Genomic DNA, 16,232 nt, shown 5'->3' on the forward strand with positions numbered 1-16,232 from the left:
ACACAGGTTCTCGTTTTTCGGCTCTAACTTTTGAAGCGTTGATCGCAGCGTATTGGGACTGCGCCCAATCGATTTCTCTCGCAAAATTACGTCGGAATAGTGCCAGAAAGAATTTATTGCAGCACTCTTCAAAATCGCGAAAATTTTCGCCAAAAATACAAAGGGGTTAACCTTCCTTTTTTTTTTACCAAAAAATTTTTCGTCTCAGAATTCATTCGTATGACTCTTTTCCGACCAATTGGACCCCAAGGAACTCAGAAAACGCAGCGAAAAGAGCGTGGGATCAACAGGAGAGAAATGACGAAGGAAAAAGCACCTGCTGAAAAATGTCGAAAACACAGGTTCTCGTTTTTCGGCTCTAACTTTTGAAGCGTTGATCGCAGCGTATTGGGACTGCGCCCAATCGATTTCTCTCGCAAAATTACGTCGGAATAGTGCCAGAAAGAATTTATTGCAGCACTCTTCAAAATCGCGAAAATTTTCGCCAAAAATACAAAGGGGTTAACCTTCCTTTTTTTTTTACCAAAAAATTTTTCGTCTCAGAATTCATTCGTATGACTCTTTTCCGACCAATTGGACCCCAAGGAACTCAGAAAACGCAGCGAAAAGAGCGTGGGATCAACAGGAGAGAAATGACGAAGGAAAAAGCACCTGCTGAAAAATGTCGAAAACACAGGTTCTCGTTTTTCGGCTCTAACTTTTGATGCGTTGATCGCAGCGTATTGGGACTGCGCCCAATCGATTTCTCTCGCAAAATTACGTCGGAATAGTGCCACAATTAATTTATTCCAGCACTTTTGAAAATCGCGAAAATTTTCGCCAAAAATACAAAGGGGTTAACCTTCCTTTTTTTTTTACCAAAAAATTTTTCGTCTCAGAATTCATTCGTATGACTCTTTTCCGACCAATTGGACCCCAAGGAACTCAGAAAACGCAGCGAAAAGAGCGTGGGATCAACAGGAGAGAAATGACGAAGGAAAAAGCACCTGCTGAAAAATGTCGAAAACACAGGTTCTCGTTTTTCGGCTCTAACTTTTGAAGCGTTGATCGCAGCGTATTGGGACTGCGCCCAATCGATTTCTCTCGCAAAATTACGTCGGAATAGTGCCAGAAAGAATTTATTGCAGCACTCTTCAAAATCGCGAAAATTTTCGCCAAAAATACAAAGGGGTTAACCTTCCTTTTTTTTTTTACCAAAAAATTTTTCGTCTCAGAATTCATTCGTATGACTCTTTTCCGACCAATTGGACCCCAAGGAACTCAGAAAACGCAGCGAAAAGAGCGTGGGATCAACAGGAGAGAAATGACGAAGGAAAAAGCACCTGCTGAAAAATGTCGAAAACACAGGTTCTCGTTTTTCGGCTCTAACTTTTGAAGCGTTGATCGCAGCGTATTGGGACTGCGCCCAATCGATTTCTCTCGCAAAATTACGTCGGAATAGTGCCAGAAAGAATTTATTGCAGCACTCTTCAAAATCGCGAAAATTTTCGCCAAAAAGACAAAGGGGTTAACCTTCCTTTTTTTTTTACCAAAAAATTTTTCGTCTCAGAATTCATTCGTATGACTCTTTTCCGACCAATTGGACCCCAAGGAACTCAGAAAACGCAGCGAAAAGAGCGTGGGATCAACAGGAGAGAAATGACGAAGGAAAAAGCACCTGCTGAAAAATGTCGAAAACACAGGTTCTCGTTTTTCGGCTCTAACTTTTGATGCGTTGATCGCAGCGTATTGGGACTGCGCCCAATCGATTTCTCTCGCAAAATTACGTCGGAATAGTGCCAGAAAGAATTTATTGCAGCACTCTTCAAAATCGCGAAAATTTTCGCCAAAAATGCAAAGGGGTTGACCTTACTTTTTCTTCATTTTTGGAGTCGAAAATTTATGGTCTCAGATTCGATTTCTATGACCCTTTCCTGACTAATTGTACCACCAGGAACTCAGAAAACACAGCAAAATGAGCGTGGGATCAACAGGAGAGAAATTACGAAGCAAAATGCACCTGCTCAAAAATGTCGAAAACACAGGCTCTCGTTTTTCGGCTCTAACTTTTGATGCGTTGATCGCAGCGTATTGGGGCTGCGCCCAATCAATTTCTCCAGCGAAATTACTTCGGAATAGTGCATGCAAGAATTTATTCCAGCACTTCTCAAAATCGCGAGAATTTACGCCAAAAATGCAAATGGGTTTAATGGTTCAATGGTTCAATGGTTTATTTTTCATCTTTTCCATGACAATATTGGAAAACATTATTGCACAATTAAAAATAAACAAAGACTTAATTCCTAAACCTTAGCCTAGTTCTATATTACTATTTAAGATCTAGGGATAAAAAATTAGAACAGAGAATAGAACAGAGAAAGACGGTGAATACAATGTCAGAAAAAAAAGCGAAAAAGAAAAGAAAAGACAAGAAAGCAGAATAAAGCTAAGAAAGCAGCAACAAAGAAACGTGCGAAAAAGGACGTGGAGAAGACTAGATGACGAGTCGCCATCAAGAGCGGGTCTCTTCCGTCCGGAACAGATGTTGATATAGATCGCGTTTAAAAACAGCAAGCGTCGAGACAGACCTGAGTTCGGCAGGTAGAGAGTTCCAGTGTCGAGCGCCTATGACCGTCAGGGAGTGACGAAAAGCCCTGAAAGGTTAGCCTTACTTTTTTCTTCAATCTTGCACCAAAAAATTTTAGGTCTTTGATTCGATTTAAATGACCCTTTCCAGACTAATTGGACCCCCAGGAACTCAGAAAACGCAGCGAAAAGAGCGTGGGATCAACAGGAGAGAAATTACGAAGGAAAAGGCACCTTTCAAAAATTTCGAAAACACAGGTTCTCGTTTTTCTGTTTCAACTATTGATGCGTTGATCGCAGCGTATTGGGACTGCGTTCAATTGATTCTTCTTGCAAAATCACCTGGACACAGTGCTTCAAATAACTTATTCCGTCATGTTTCCGAAATATCAAATTCTTGTTAAAATCCGAAAAGGCTCAGCCTCTGTTAGTTCAACGTCAATAAAGTTCTCCGTATCAGTATTAACGTATATATACCATGCCAGACTAATTGATTTCCTCGGAATGCAAAGAAGACATACGGAACAGCAAAATACTAACAGGCTAACATACCGAGGATATCAGTATTCCATTCATTTCGATCCACGTTACGTGAACACTGACAATACAATATCCTACGTCATGTATCGTATTCTCTAGAGATGTGTTGCCTTCGCACGCAGGTCAGAGCTCACGCTGTATTCAATACCAGGATAATTACCAGCAAGTGATACAATAGTGTTTATATTTTACTCAAGGTAATGTATACTGCACACCCATTTCCCCATGTTATAATAAGATATCTTACGTAATTTTCGATCGTAGTTTTGCACTACTGTTTGTTTGTCACTTGAATTTCATTCGTCACCTTACGTTAAATTGTTACACATTGACACTCAACACTTGTACTTAAGGCATATTAAATAAACTGCACTGGTGTGAGTATGAAACTGTGCAGCTATGACTATTCGATTTTTTCCCCACCTCTGTCAAAATTTTGGCGCAGATTTTATATATTCCGGACGCAACTTTTGATCCATTGCTCGCAGCTATTCCAGACTGCGCGTAATCGAGCCCTCTCGCAGAATTCTGTTCATATAGCGCGCCAAGGAATCGATTCCAACATCATCTACAATCGTCAAAATTTTCATCAAAAATTGAAAGGGGTTAGCCTTACTCTCTGGGGTAAAATATATTTAGTCTCCAAAACGATTTTCTCAACCCTTTTCAGACCAATTAGGCCACAGGAAACGCAGGAAACACATCACAGAAAGCGTGGCACCAACAGCAGAGAAATTACGAAGGAAATCTTTCGTTTCCCGGCCATCACTTTTTATCTCTCTCACTTGCAGCGACTGGAGACTGCGCGCAATCGATTCCTTACGCAATATCGCGTCCATCTGGTTTATCGAGGATCTAATCCTCACAATACCGAGGATCCTTCAATTTCCGACTGAAAAATTTCAAAACGGTTAATCCTTGCTTCACCTTGCAATTTTCCAAGCAACGAATTGCCATATAACGGACCCTGATCAGATCAAGTGGAGTCTGAGGAAGCCGTAAAAGAAATCTCGGACGTTGAAGAACTAGCAGCTGCCGAAATAGATTGAAATATCTATGTCTTACGAGTGTAGCCTTTGACGTAATTATCGTAGGTATTCGGAACGACGCCAAATCTATAGTACCTTGTGCGGGTTGTCCGTCTCCCCACGAAGATTGTAGATTAACCTAAACATACGGTTCTCTGGGCAGATCATTCAATATTTCGACTACGCTTACGATCAGTCGTGTCGCCGTTGTCGCTTGATGCATGTGGTTCACATTGAGTGCGACGATGAAACTCAAATCGCAGCAATACTGCCACATTCTGAGTTTTTCATGGCTGCATACCGCATCCTACCAACCACGCGAGATGTTGAGCTGCATAGACCAGTAAACGAATGCGTCTGGTTTGTTTCATGTCCCCACAGAGACGAACGACTTTGCAGGGGCTAATGTTGGCATATAGGGATAAGTCGTTCTCAGGCAGTCGTTTTGTGCTATTCTGGAATCGCATCATTCGCCATATCTTGCGAGCAATATCACATCTCGTTCTGCGACTACACCACGGGATATATCCACAACGTACGAAAGTAAATTGTGTGCTGTACGCTTGCACTTGCTTATAAGGCAAATTCGGCGTTGAAATGAAATGGAAATGGACCTTTCACATTACACTTGATACGCTGCAACGAATTAATATTCACACTTTTTTTTCTACCCTGTTAAGCCTAAATACGAAATAAATGTCTTGTTTTCTCGCTTTTTTACCAACTACTTCCCACAGTGGGCAACGATGCATGACAATTGGACTAGTTTTGTCTTCGATGGAATCGGCGATCCAGGGTGATCCAGAACTATCCTTCACACCACCTGCAAGCACATCGCAGTATGATCCTCCTCACAATCCAGTAAATATTATGATTGGTATGCATGCCTACATGTAAATAAGTGATAATATTACTGTTGGAATACGAGCAAATTATATTCCCTTGAATCATTCTGGTCAAGACATCTCTGTGTGTCAAGATGTAAGCATAGTAAGTAAGAGAAAGAGAGTGTAGGTGTGTGCGAAAGTAGGAGAAGTAACAGAGCAGTTGAACCAGAGACTTTGAATAGAAAGGGACAAGATAATAGCCGCCCGCTTACCAAACACTTGATTATATCCATGTATGTAATTTACTTGAAATATATTATTACATTCAAACTACCGTTTTCCATTCCTCCCAATTATCACCACACACCCCTCAAGAACAATAAATCGAACAATTACCGTGATGTATCTGGTGGTCACTTCGGGAACTCTGCTCCCGGAGATTACATCAGCTTCCGCCTTGCCTGTGTTTCGTGCTAGGCTCTGTGAACACCTGCGTGCGAAGGAGGCTAAAGGCGTGTGACGATTGTGACGAGTGTGATGTGTGTGACATGAATGGAATGGAATAGTTTCATGTATTGTATGATGTATGTTGTATAAGGAACGTGTCTTCTCTTCGTGCGTATGCTTTTTAAACTTATGCCTATTTTTGTGGCGCCAGCAGTGCGAATCTGGCTTAGCCGTGTACTGGATTCTAGTGCCAGCATAATCTTAATCCTATTGTTCCGGTTCACCGCTAACTCGTTATATTTCCCATGTCTGTGGCCTAGGAGGTATTACCCCGTGATCAAATTAATATTCTTCTATCTATCTGTATATCTATCTCTCATTATTGTACTTCTATTTTTATCTATACCTTGCTTTTGTTCTACTTACATATTTTGTGTTCTTTACATCTTTTCTCTATGTGCCCGATCTCCTCTCGCGGTATATGTATATATCTCTATATTATAAAGATATCTCGCCGCCACCGTGACAGGAATCCAGCGTATATGCCCTCAAATCTTGACAGATTTAACATCGAACCCATATATATATACCCTTATACCTTGACAAATTCAAACTCGAACCCACATATATATGCCCTCGGGCCTTCACAGATTCCCTTCACCCTCTCGCTCTTTCCATCCGCCGCCCACCCTTCCCCTATTTAACCTTTCACGCTTTGATCTTCGACCTTCGATATTCGGTCTTCGAACATCGATCTTCGACCTTTTCAACATTTATGCCCTTATGGCTATGACGATTTAACCCTTCACCCTACGTATAAACAATGCATAATGATGCATGTGAAGATTTAACCCTTTACCTTACGGATATATCCGCATACCTATGCAGTTTCAACCCTTTATCCTACATTTATGGCTATATAGCTATGAAGATTCAACCCTTCACCCTACATATAGTATACCGCAATACCTATGAAGACTCGACCCTTCACCTTTGTATCCATCTAGGAATCTGATTTTCAACATTTGACCCTTTATACATATAAATCTCTATACCTTCAGAAATCTAACCTCTTACCGCCTTTCCTCCCCCACCTTTCATCAAAACTCGAAAATAGGGGTTGGCGCGCGAGCGCCCGAGGGGGGGGCGAAGTAATATATATTTTGCCTCAAGCTCGAACCAAGGCATAATAAACATGAAATCAATTAATCGTTCGACCAGTCAATCAACCAATCAACCAATCATATCCTGTCGTCTCTGCCGAACTGTAACACACGATTCATGACGATTGATTCAGGGAGGTGAATAGATATTTTCATGTCAACAAATGATATATTTTTAGTACCTATACAATGAGTTCTTGCCTCCTCTAGTTTTACAATACACTTCTCATTAAATTTAAATAATTACAAATCAATAGTATCAACACTTAAAACGGAAGTAATCGATTCCTCTTACAAATGATTACATAGTAATTTTTTCAAATTTCTTTTCAAACGATTTTTATTATATTATTTTCCCCGTAATAATGTAGCAATACTATCATTCGTACAGTATTATCTGACACTTAACTCGAAACAATTAAATTACGGTACAAATAATGCGAACACGACATGCTCGATCAGGGATTTAATTTATTATTATTAAATATCTCTCTATTTATTATAAGCCGTCGCCCCTCTCCCCTCACATTCCTCGGTAGGGCGAGGATTCTCATTCGATTTTCGCATTCAATCTCGTGGACTGTGAGATTCGGTATATTCAATCGTTCCAAAATACGGCCGGCAGACAGTGAAAGAAATCGTTGTATTCAACGAATGTATTCCAAGCTGACCAAATTTTTAGCGTCTGGTGTTTCTCAGTTAAATCAAGCGAATCTGATCTTACTGAATAACGCATACGATTCAGGTGATCGAGAGAAAAAAATAAAAACATCACCCTCGTTCTGTCATATTTGACTGACAATGAATCAAATGAATATCAGTTTGCTTCAATAAATTCCTTCTGTACGCTCCAATCTGACCGCAGGCATGCGCTACCATACACACACACACACACACACACATATATATATATATATATATAGATATATATAGATATATATATATATATATACATATTTGTGAAGTATTAGTGACCAGGAGGCAGATTGAAGAATGAAGAAAGTTTAGTCGAAATTCCGGCCAGGTAAATGGAAAAATTTAATTGTTGGGAAAACGAACATGTTTGCGTTTTCGACGTTTCGGCCGGGCCCTGCCGACCATCCTCAGGAAATTTTGACGACCTGTTCCTGCTTAGGTGTTATTAGTTCAGCATTTTGGACGGAAGTCCAAAGTTCACTTCCGTGAAAACCGAAACGTCGAAAACGCAAACATGTTCGTTTTCCCGACAATTAAATTTTTCCATTTACCTGACCGGAATTTCGACTAAACTTTCTTCATTCTTCTATACACACACACACACACACACACACACATATACATATATATATATATATATATATATATATATATATATATTTCTATATAAGTATGTATGTATACATGTATATTACATGAAATACATGAAATACTACTGCGCGAAAACTACATTGAGGCTTGAATAATCGGCCGTCGAAATCTGTGACACTTGGTCATGTAATCTTTTCATATTTCCGAACGACAGGGATGAAAGTTGAGGAAGGTCATAAAATAAAAGAGTCACAATATCCATTTTTCAAATATGCCATAATCTATTTTATGTGATATTTTCAAATTCAGAACGAAATATAGAAAAGTCAAAATGTAGAAAGATAAAGCATTATGGAGTGCCAAAACATAGAATCATCAGAATTTTTTTAAATATATTCTTATTCACTCTCACGACAATATGTCATAGCTTCAAACGTTTTAAGAATTTCATAAAACAAATATTCGCGTCTTTGAATTACATCCCATGTTGCGATCCTCATCTAAACCTTCTGATCTTTCTACGTAATAACCTAAACCCATTTTCAAACAACTGCAACGGTGGGAAAACAAAACCAAGTACGTAACAAGACAGAGAAGAATAACGAGTTAGAAGATGAATGAACAAAACAAATAACCATTATGAACGACGATCCACAAAATTCCACCCCTTCGTCAGCATAAAGGCCGTACGACGGATATACCATTACATTTTAATATTACGCACCTATACCTCTAAATGTATCTACCTATTTGATATACGAATATCAAATATACATCCATACATAATAGTACAATAATCGGGCAGTGCTTCAATTGTTGAACGCCATACGAAATGGAGTACGACCTCGAATTTGAAGGCTAGTTCGTAAGATAGATCGTGTACATGTACGTAGAATGCCGGGCTTCCGTTAACGAGCGCTAATATGACCCTAATATACCCCGTACTTCGACCCTGTCTTGTATGAACAATTGCGGATAGGCGGTTATGCGAATCCGCGAAACCCCGCATGATCTGCATGTCTGAGAGAAAAAATGCGTCAACTCAGGCGCGCTATACGAATGCGAGATTTGGATTATACAGATAGCATATAGATAATGTGGCTGATGGCCAACGTTGTAGTTGGGTATACCTCGGGAATGTCATTTAATATAACTTGAAACGGTTGTGCGGCAGGAACGCTACATACGAAATATAAAATAAATCGGAAAATAAATTCGACACTTTTTGCGATGAGGTGCGTACGATATTCTAACACTGCATTCGAATGTACACAGGGTCGGATTACCGATTACGCCAACCACGCCATGGCGTGGGGGCGCAAGCTGTCTGGGGGGCGCCGGATGTCTCAGGTTTTTTAAAAAGTTTTTTCTTTGGTTGAAAAATTTGTACAAGCTTAAATTTTTTTTTATCAAATCAGCAACTCACGCAATGAGTTCAAAACGAAAATACCCTTATAATCTCTTAAATAGACAAGAAGCGGGAAGATCAATGTGAGTATGATTCAATGATTCCACTGCCCCTTAACTTCACAGGGCGCAGCTAGTCACATAAAAATGTATTCCAGCTTCTCAAGTACCTGGGATTTAACTGATTCTATATAAAAAAAACTTTCAATCCCTCAAAAATCCAGTAACCTTGTGGAAACTGATCTCTATACTGAAAAATTTCATGCTAACAGCAACTTGCAAACCTAAAATACCCAAGGGAATGCGAGTGACTGTGCGATCGATTTGGCGTCGGGGTGCCTCATATCGTAATCCGGCCCTGAATGTACATGCATAGTTGTTAATTTATATTACAGGCACGTGTACGTGGCTCATTTGACAAGCATGAAGTAAAAGCGACCACGTCGCCTTCTTTCCGAAAGAGTCGTCTACATTTCTCAACGACTAGCGTGCCGACCGATCGTACACCTACCTACGCGTATCGCACAGGCTATCCATAAGGTAACTTGGTGCGTGGTTTTTAATTTGAATATCTCTAAACAGCCTGCCACAATTTCATAAAATAATTGCATTTTTTATGTAAAACGACGAACAGGTAATGACCGTCTTATTTTGCTGATTAGTGTCGTCCAGAACCGTCCATGTATTTAAAATGAAAATTTTAAACGCCAAAATGTTTCCGCGTTGGGAGTCCGTATGCATAATGATATTGTGGTATTCGTTAAACGCTTTCGAGCCGTACGGCAATGTTTTTTTTTTTTTTTTTTTCACCAACAATCGCTACTTGCAATTTTGGACAAGAACAAACCCGGCAGGCCAGACGTGTCTGAAGGAGCATCGAAGTCGAACTGTCACAGTCCGTTCCGGACGTATTCTTCATTGTGGCGGTATTTAGATTTCGTAAATGGCGTCGTAACAATAACAATATACTGGATTAGAATATAACCATATAATAGCAGAATAGCTATGCAATTACAGTTTTCCAACGTTACGTAGGTATAGATGGATGACCTCTTTTTATCCACGGGTTAAAAATATGTACATAAGTGCGTATACTCCGTTCATCCAGTTATAAATCAATTTATGCAGCGAAAAGTCCAGACCTTTAACATAACCGTACAACATTCGGTCACTGTTACTGTTGTTGCCGTTGTTATTGTCGTTGTTGTTTTCATCGCCGTTAACATCTCCATCATTATCATCACCGTCATCAATATCGTAACTATTATTTGACTGTCATGATTGTATTATATTACATATATTGTTGTTGATGCATGACACTGCTGCAGTTGCTGTGGTTATTACTGCCGTTTCTGTTGTTGCTATTATTATTTTTACTATTATTATCATTATTATCATCATAACCAGTATTATTATTTATTATATACTTCCGCTACAATGTTTCTCGAGATACCGGAGGGTGTGACAATTTGCCAATCCCATCGTCACTGCATCCGGGATGCGACGAGTAACATACATACAGCAGCGTTCATTAATAGGTCCCCAGTGGCTTACGATTTTTTCCGAATCAAAAGTGGAACGAATTTCCTTTATAATCAAATTTTATGTGCCAATGACTAGCGACGCAAGTCACAGGAGAAACAAACGATTCGTTGATCATAGACACGTAAAGTTTTCATGTGCCGTGAAACGTCGTTTCAGTTTAGATTCCAGAAAAATATAGCGAGCGACTTGGAACCTATTAATGAACATTATACCTAATTACGTTTTGAGGTAATTCTGCTTACAGGCTGCAACTGCAGACACGATGTGTCTACTGCCTCATTTGACTGCGGGTCTAACATCAGAATCTGCATTACATTCTTAATCTTGCACAAGTCTGTTGTCAGGTGGCAAAAATTCGCTTTCAGGGAAGATTCTGTATTGACTCTGTAGAAAGACTGCCCAAAAAAACTTCTCAAATTTTTGCAACTGAAGGCAACGTTATCGTAAACAGAAAACTGTCGTTACTTTAACAGAAAACCGCGCTAGTCCCTAACCTTCCCAGAGATGTGGTAAATACGTGGAGTTAATCCAACGGTAATTATTTTTCTTTTCATGCTTTGACATTACCACTATGTGACGATTTGATTTTGAGGGGATAAAAGACAACAACAACCACTTATCATATAGTCAGTTTAATCTCGTGCGTTCGTGCATTTAATTGAAGAATTTTGGCTGTTGCGTGAGGAAAATCGAGCACACAAGCTGTAGTATTTTCAATTGATATGCCCGAATCGTCTAGTTGTACGTTATTATTGATCAACTCGAAAAAAGCCCGACCAACACGGCGGTGCGGTAAGGTTTGGTCCGTTATCTGCAAAGTTCGTTTATTGTTGAAATCAGTTAAACTCTACTCTGTGAAAATCCCGCAAGACAACAAAAAAAAAATAAAAAATACGCGCACCTCCTCTAGGAATCCCGTTGTTTACCGTAGAGCTCAAGACTCTGTCCTGTTTCAAACGACTGAGGGTTAAGAATCGAGGATTTATACGCTCATCGAAAAGTCGTTTGTCGTACATTTTGGAGATTACACGATTGTGTAAATCCGCACAAGACGCGAACCTTTCGCTTTGGATAATATTGCGGTTTTATCCAGAAATACGGGTTAAGTTGGAAACATATGATTTCTGCAAAGTCCTCTATAGGGCCATTCGTCAAAGAAAGAAACTGAAATTAGGCTTATACCTGTATGGTCCAAAATGTCAATCCGTGGATAAGTATTTTCGAGATACTACACGGGGACATATTATACTTACGTGTACTTCGAGTTTTATTGAACTACCGCGATGCAATATCTTGTCGCGTTGGCACGAGATGACATTTTCAGCGCACTCCCGGATTGCCCGGAATAAATTGTCCTCTCCAATTATTGTATATGTAAAGGGTATCCCAGCGCCTAGTGCTAATTTCAGTTATGCTATCCTAGCATACTTTTGTCTTCTTTTTTTATTCCTCATACTTGTTTTCCGTTTTCACTTTGCTATTCCTATCCCCTTTTCACCATATTACACGTAACATTTTATAAATGCCTAAATATTATTCGAATAGTTTCAATGTGATAACAATTTCTTACAGGCTAGTTATGTTTCTTCTGTGTTATAACTCTAAGGCCTTGTTTAACGCTGGTGTTGCTGTCGCCAGGGCAGTGCAATATCATTTTCAATTTTATCAATACGGCAGTCGCACGAATAACCAAAAGTGCAAGTGTAATGTTGCGATATAGGTAGATACATGTAATATATCCTAATTCTCTACAAGACCCCCTACTTTATTCCAATTGTGGAAACACTGAGGTGCCAATGTGGCATTGACATTGTTCCGAGACCGCAGTTGTGTAATGCACAATAATATGCAAAGGACGATGCGGGGGTCGGGATTTTCCAGTGTAGCAGGTGACTAGGTAGAAATAATTATGGTCTTACATTCGGAAACAAATATGCAGATCTCTAAATATGAAGCCCAAACCGATAAACGGAAATTGCTCGAAACTTGAGAAAGTAGAAAGAAATTGGAAGTACGCAGCTACGTCATTGCAACATCTCGGCGAATGGTTCTTTTATTAGCTAACTGTTTTTCTTCGTACATTTGTTTGTACTAGGACCGTGGTCAATGATGAACGATGCAGTGATTTAATATAGTATTCAATAATGAGCTAGACTTCAAAACAAATATCAACATCTCGTACACTTGTGTAAATGGCATAAATTGCAGGAGCGCATAAGATGTAAGAATGACATTAATTATTCCCGAGTGTGAAACTTTACCCTATATTGAATTTAAAGACGATTCGCGAAGCATTTTGTGAGAAAAGTGTCAATTGCAGCCCTCGAGCGAATTTGTGATTTTTTTATTTTTTTCCTTGTCACTTCTCCTCCGCACGGAACAAGGGGTGGGGAGCTCGGCCTCGCGTTACCCCGGGAGGTATCACGGGGAATCGGGATCAATACACGTGACACTCGCCCTGAACCCGCGGATCTCCCCGCCCCAATCTTTATCTTTCATCGCCTCCACGTTCGCGAGATCTTTGCCGGTCCATCCGCAAATTTAATGCCATTATTATTTTAACTCTAATTGAACGATCGCTGCATGTCACTCTTAGAGTGCGACGACACGAGAGAAAATGTATGGGGGTTGAATTGCAATAATATAAGCTAACCAGGATTGTACCGATAGCGCATATGCCGGTATACGTATATCCCTGCGACGAAATCCGTGGTAAAGATTGATTGTGAGCCCGACTTGCGCAATGCGTGCGGGAAGAGGATGTAATTGTATCTGTTAATGTATGTAAAAGCGTTTTATGGGTGAAAAATTAATGTTAATGTACACGCGTTTCAGTTAATCATGCGCCAGATATCGCCGGCTACAGAACCGAGATTCATTGAACCCTGTACATAGCCATAACTTTCTTCTTGCCGCCTACGTAGGGGATCTGGAAATTTGGAACGACAACACGTGATTTACCCTTAACAGTCACGTAAAGACTTCAGGCGCAGGATCGGGCGCCGCGGCGCCGCTACTATACCATTCCACTCACGAGTTCCCCCTCACTTGTAACACATACGTACATATTGTATACATACATATATAATATACACGCGGATGCAGAGAAAAGTGTTATCTCAGTACCCCGGGGCCTGTTTCCGATACATCTGATATTATAATTATAAATAACCCCTAGGTAGAAATTGGGTGGGTTGTTGTGGAATATTAACCATGCATAACGCATATTATCCGCTATTCTCTCCATATAACATGACGATTTTAAAGAAAAACCTCTTTACCTCCCACCCGCCTACCTGCCCACCTACCTTATACCCATCTATTTGTCTATATCCCTTCACATCTATTTTTCTGTCTCGTAACTGCCTACACGTTGCCGTGCAGCTGCATTCGCTACTTTCGAACTGTTTTAAACGCGTTCAATGTTGAAAAATTCCTCATTCGTTTACCTGGCTGCAGCGTTTGATCGGAAAACAAGGTAAAATATCCATTTACAATTAACTTGAATTGTATTAATCGACGGCTAGGTCCCCTAACACCAATATGGCATACGATGGAATTTTTACACGGAAACGGATGAAAAAAAATCTGCGACAAGGTTAGCTGAAAACAAATATATTCGCTGGGCACGTGAGAAATATTTGTAGTAAAAAGTATGTAACATAACCGCTGCGAAAAACCTGAGTTACGTAAAGCTCCCGACACGACCACGAGGAGAAAAAGACTCGCTAGCTTGAGGAGTTTCGTATCTTCGCTGATAATTGTGACAAAATTTTGGAAAAAAAAAAAAAAACTATAGTTGATTATTTTTGATAAGAACAGATTAGTTGATGTTAAGGTTTTATGTATTTTTGGAACTTCGTGTGCGAGTAAATACAATTAAAAACTCATTGTACCATGATCGAAGAAGTTTCCCGCACGTAAGAAAACAAACAATACTTCGACAGTTTCATAACTTTTGACACAAGTTCCTTGAATACATATTTTGATGTTTTCACAGTGACTTTGTGATACTCATTATACTCACTGTGATTTTTTCATCAACTTTGGCACGGTGTCTTGATAATTCATTTTTTTTAATTTTTTCGTTACCTCATTAGTTGACATTTGATACACTTGACCAAAGAAAAGTCTATTCCGTGGTTTGAGACACTTTATGGTGTGCATAAACTATATTCTTCATTTCAACCGACCGAATTATAAAAGTGATTAACGAATTTCACGAGTGATGAGCCGCCTTGAGTGAGCGAAAGAAATGCTCGTAAGGTTTCAGATCATCTTCCTGTTTCTCATGTGGCAGAAGCAAATGGTGTCAGAAAACCTACATTTTTCACATCATACATGTGGATTCATGCTTATCCGGAACTATCGGTCGGATAATGAATTATGTGTGAGATGCATATAACCGGGTTAACCTTTGCTTCTGCTCCGCATTCGTATAATGCCTACGTACTGCACACCTACCGTCTTTGTCTACAACACCGAATGTCGCACACACTATTCACGGCACCGTGCGGAATTGAAATATGATTACATACGTATCTGTATATTTGTATACGTCACTCAGTGTCGGTACTCATTCAAATATACCTCGCATATCAACTGTCACGTACTGTATATGTATACCTATAATAGGCTGTGAATCAGAGTCACATCATCGCGGGTTTATATGGACTTCCACATTCGCCAAAGTATATAATTATAATAATATTCATCGTTCGCATGGATATTGAATTTGGCACAATTGACCAACTCATTATTGTTGTTGGTATTCGTATCACTGCTTGCGGGATGACGCTTGAAAAATTTAGACAGTTCTATTTTCTTCAGCAATTCAACTGCCCAAGACGTCAGAATTTTTGATTTTCCACTCGCACTATTATTTAGCGTGCATGAAAGAGATGACGATACATAGAGTCAATAAGTAAATAAATGATATTTCTACAGCTGATGTAGGTATATGTATAATATGTACAGCCATGGGCAGAAAGGTAGAGTGGTATAGTAAAGAGTGTTACCAAACACTACGAACTGACTTACCTGAATTCAGGCAGCGGAGCTCATAGACCAACTTATCGTTAGCGACGTTCACTACCCATGGCTTAACACATACATATACTGCATGATTAGGTGGAATTTCTAAAGTACAGGTGTCGTAAATTGAAATTTTTAAACGTTAGCTGGATAAACAAAGCCGAAGGTTAACAGTGAGAGCATGGCCTGTGTGTTTTATACAGGTTTACCGTCACGGTTAAACGGACGTTGGCAGATCGCCATGATATACACGCGTGCGGCTGAACTTGAATTCGTTATACAATTTTACTTTTCGTCAGAGACACACGAGCATACATACCATAAGAATGACAACAGACCGTGTATATTCAACTTCAGAAAGTTAAAAGTCGTCTCTCTCTCTCTCTCTC

This window comes from Neodiprion fabricii, chromosome 3 (assembly GCF_021155785.1).
Source record: "Neodiprion fabricii isolate iyNeoFabr1 chromosome 3, iyNeoFabr1.1, whole genome shotgun sequence".
Lineage (NCBI taxonomy): Eukaryota > Metazoa > Arthropoda > Insecta > Hymenoptera > Diprionidae > Neodiprion > Neodiprion fabricii.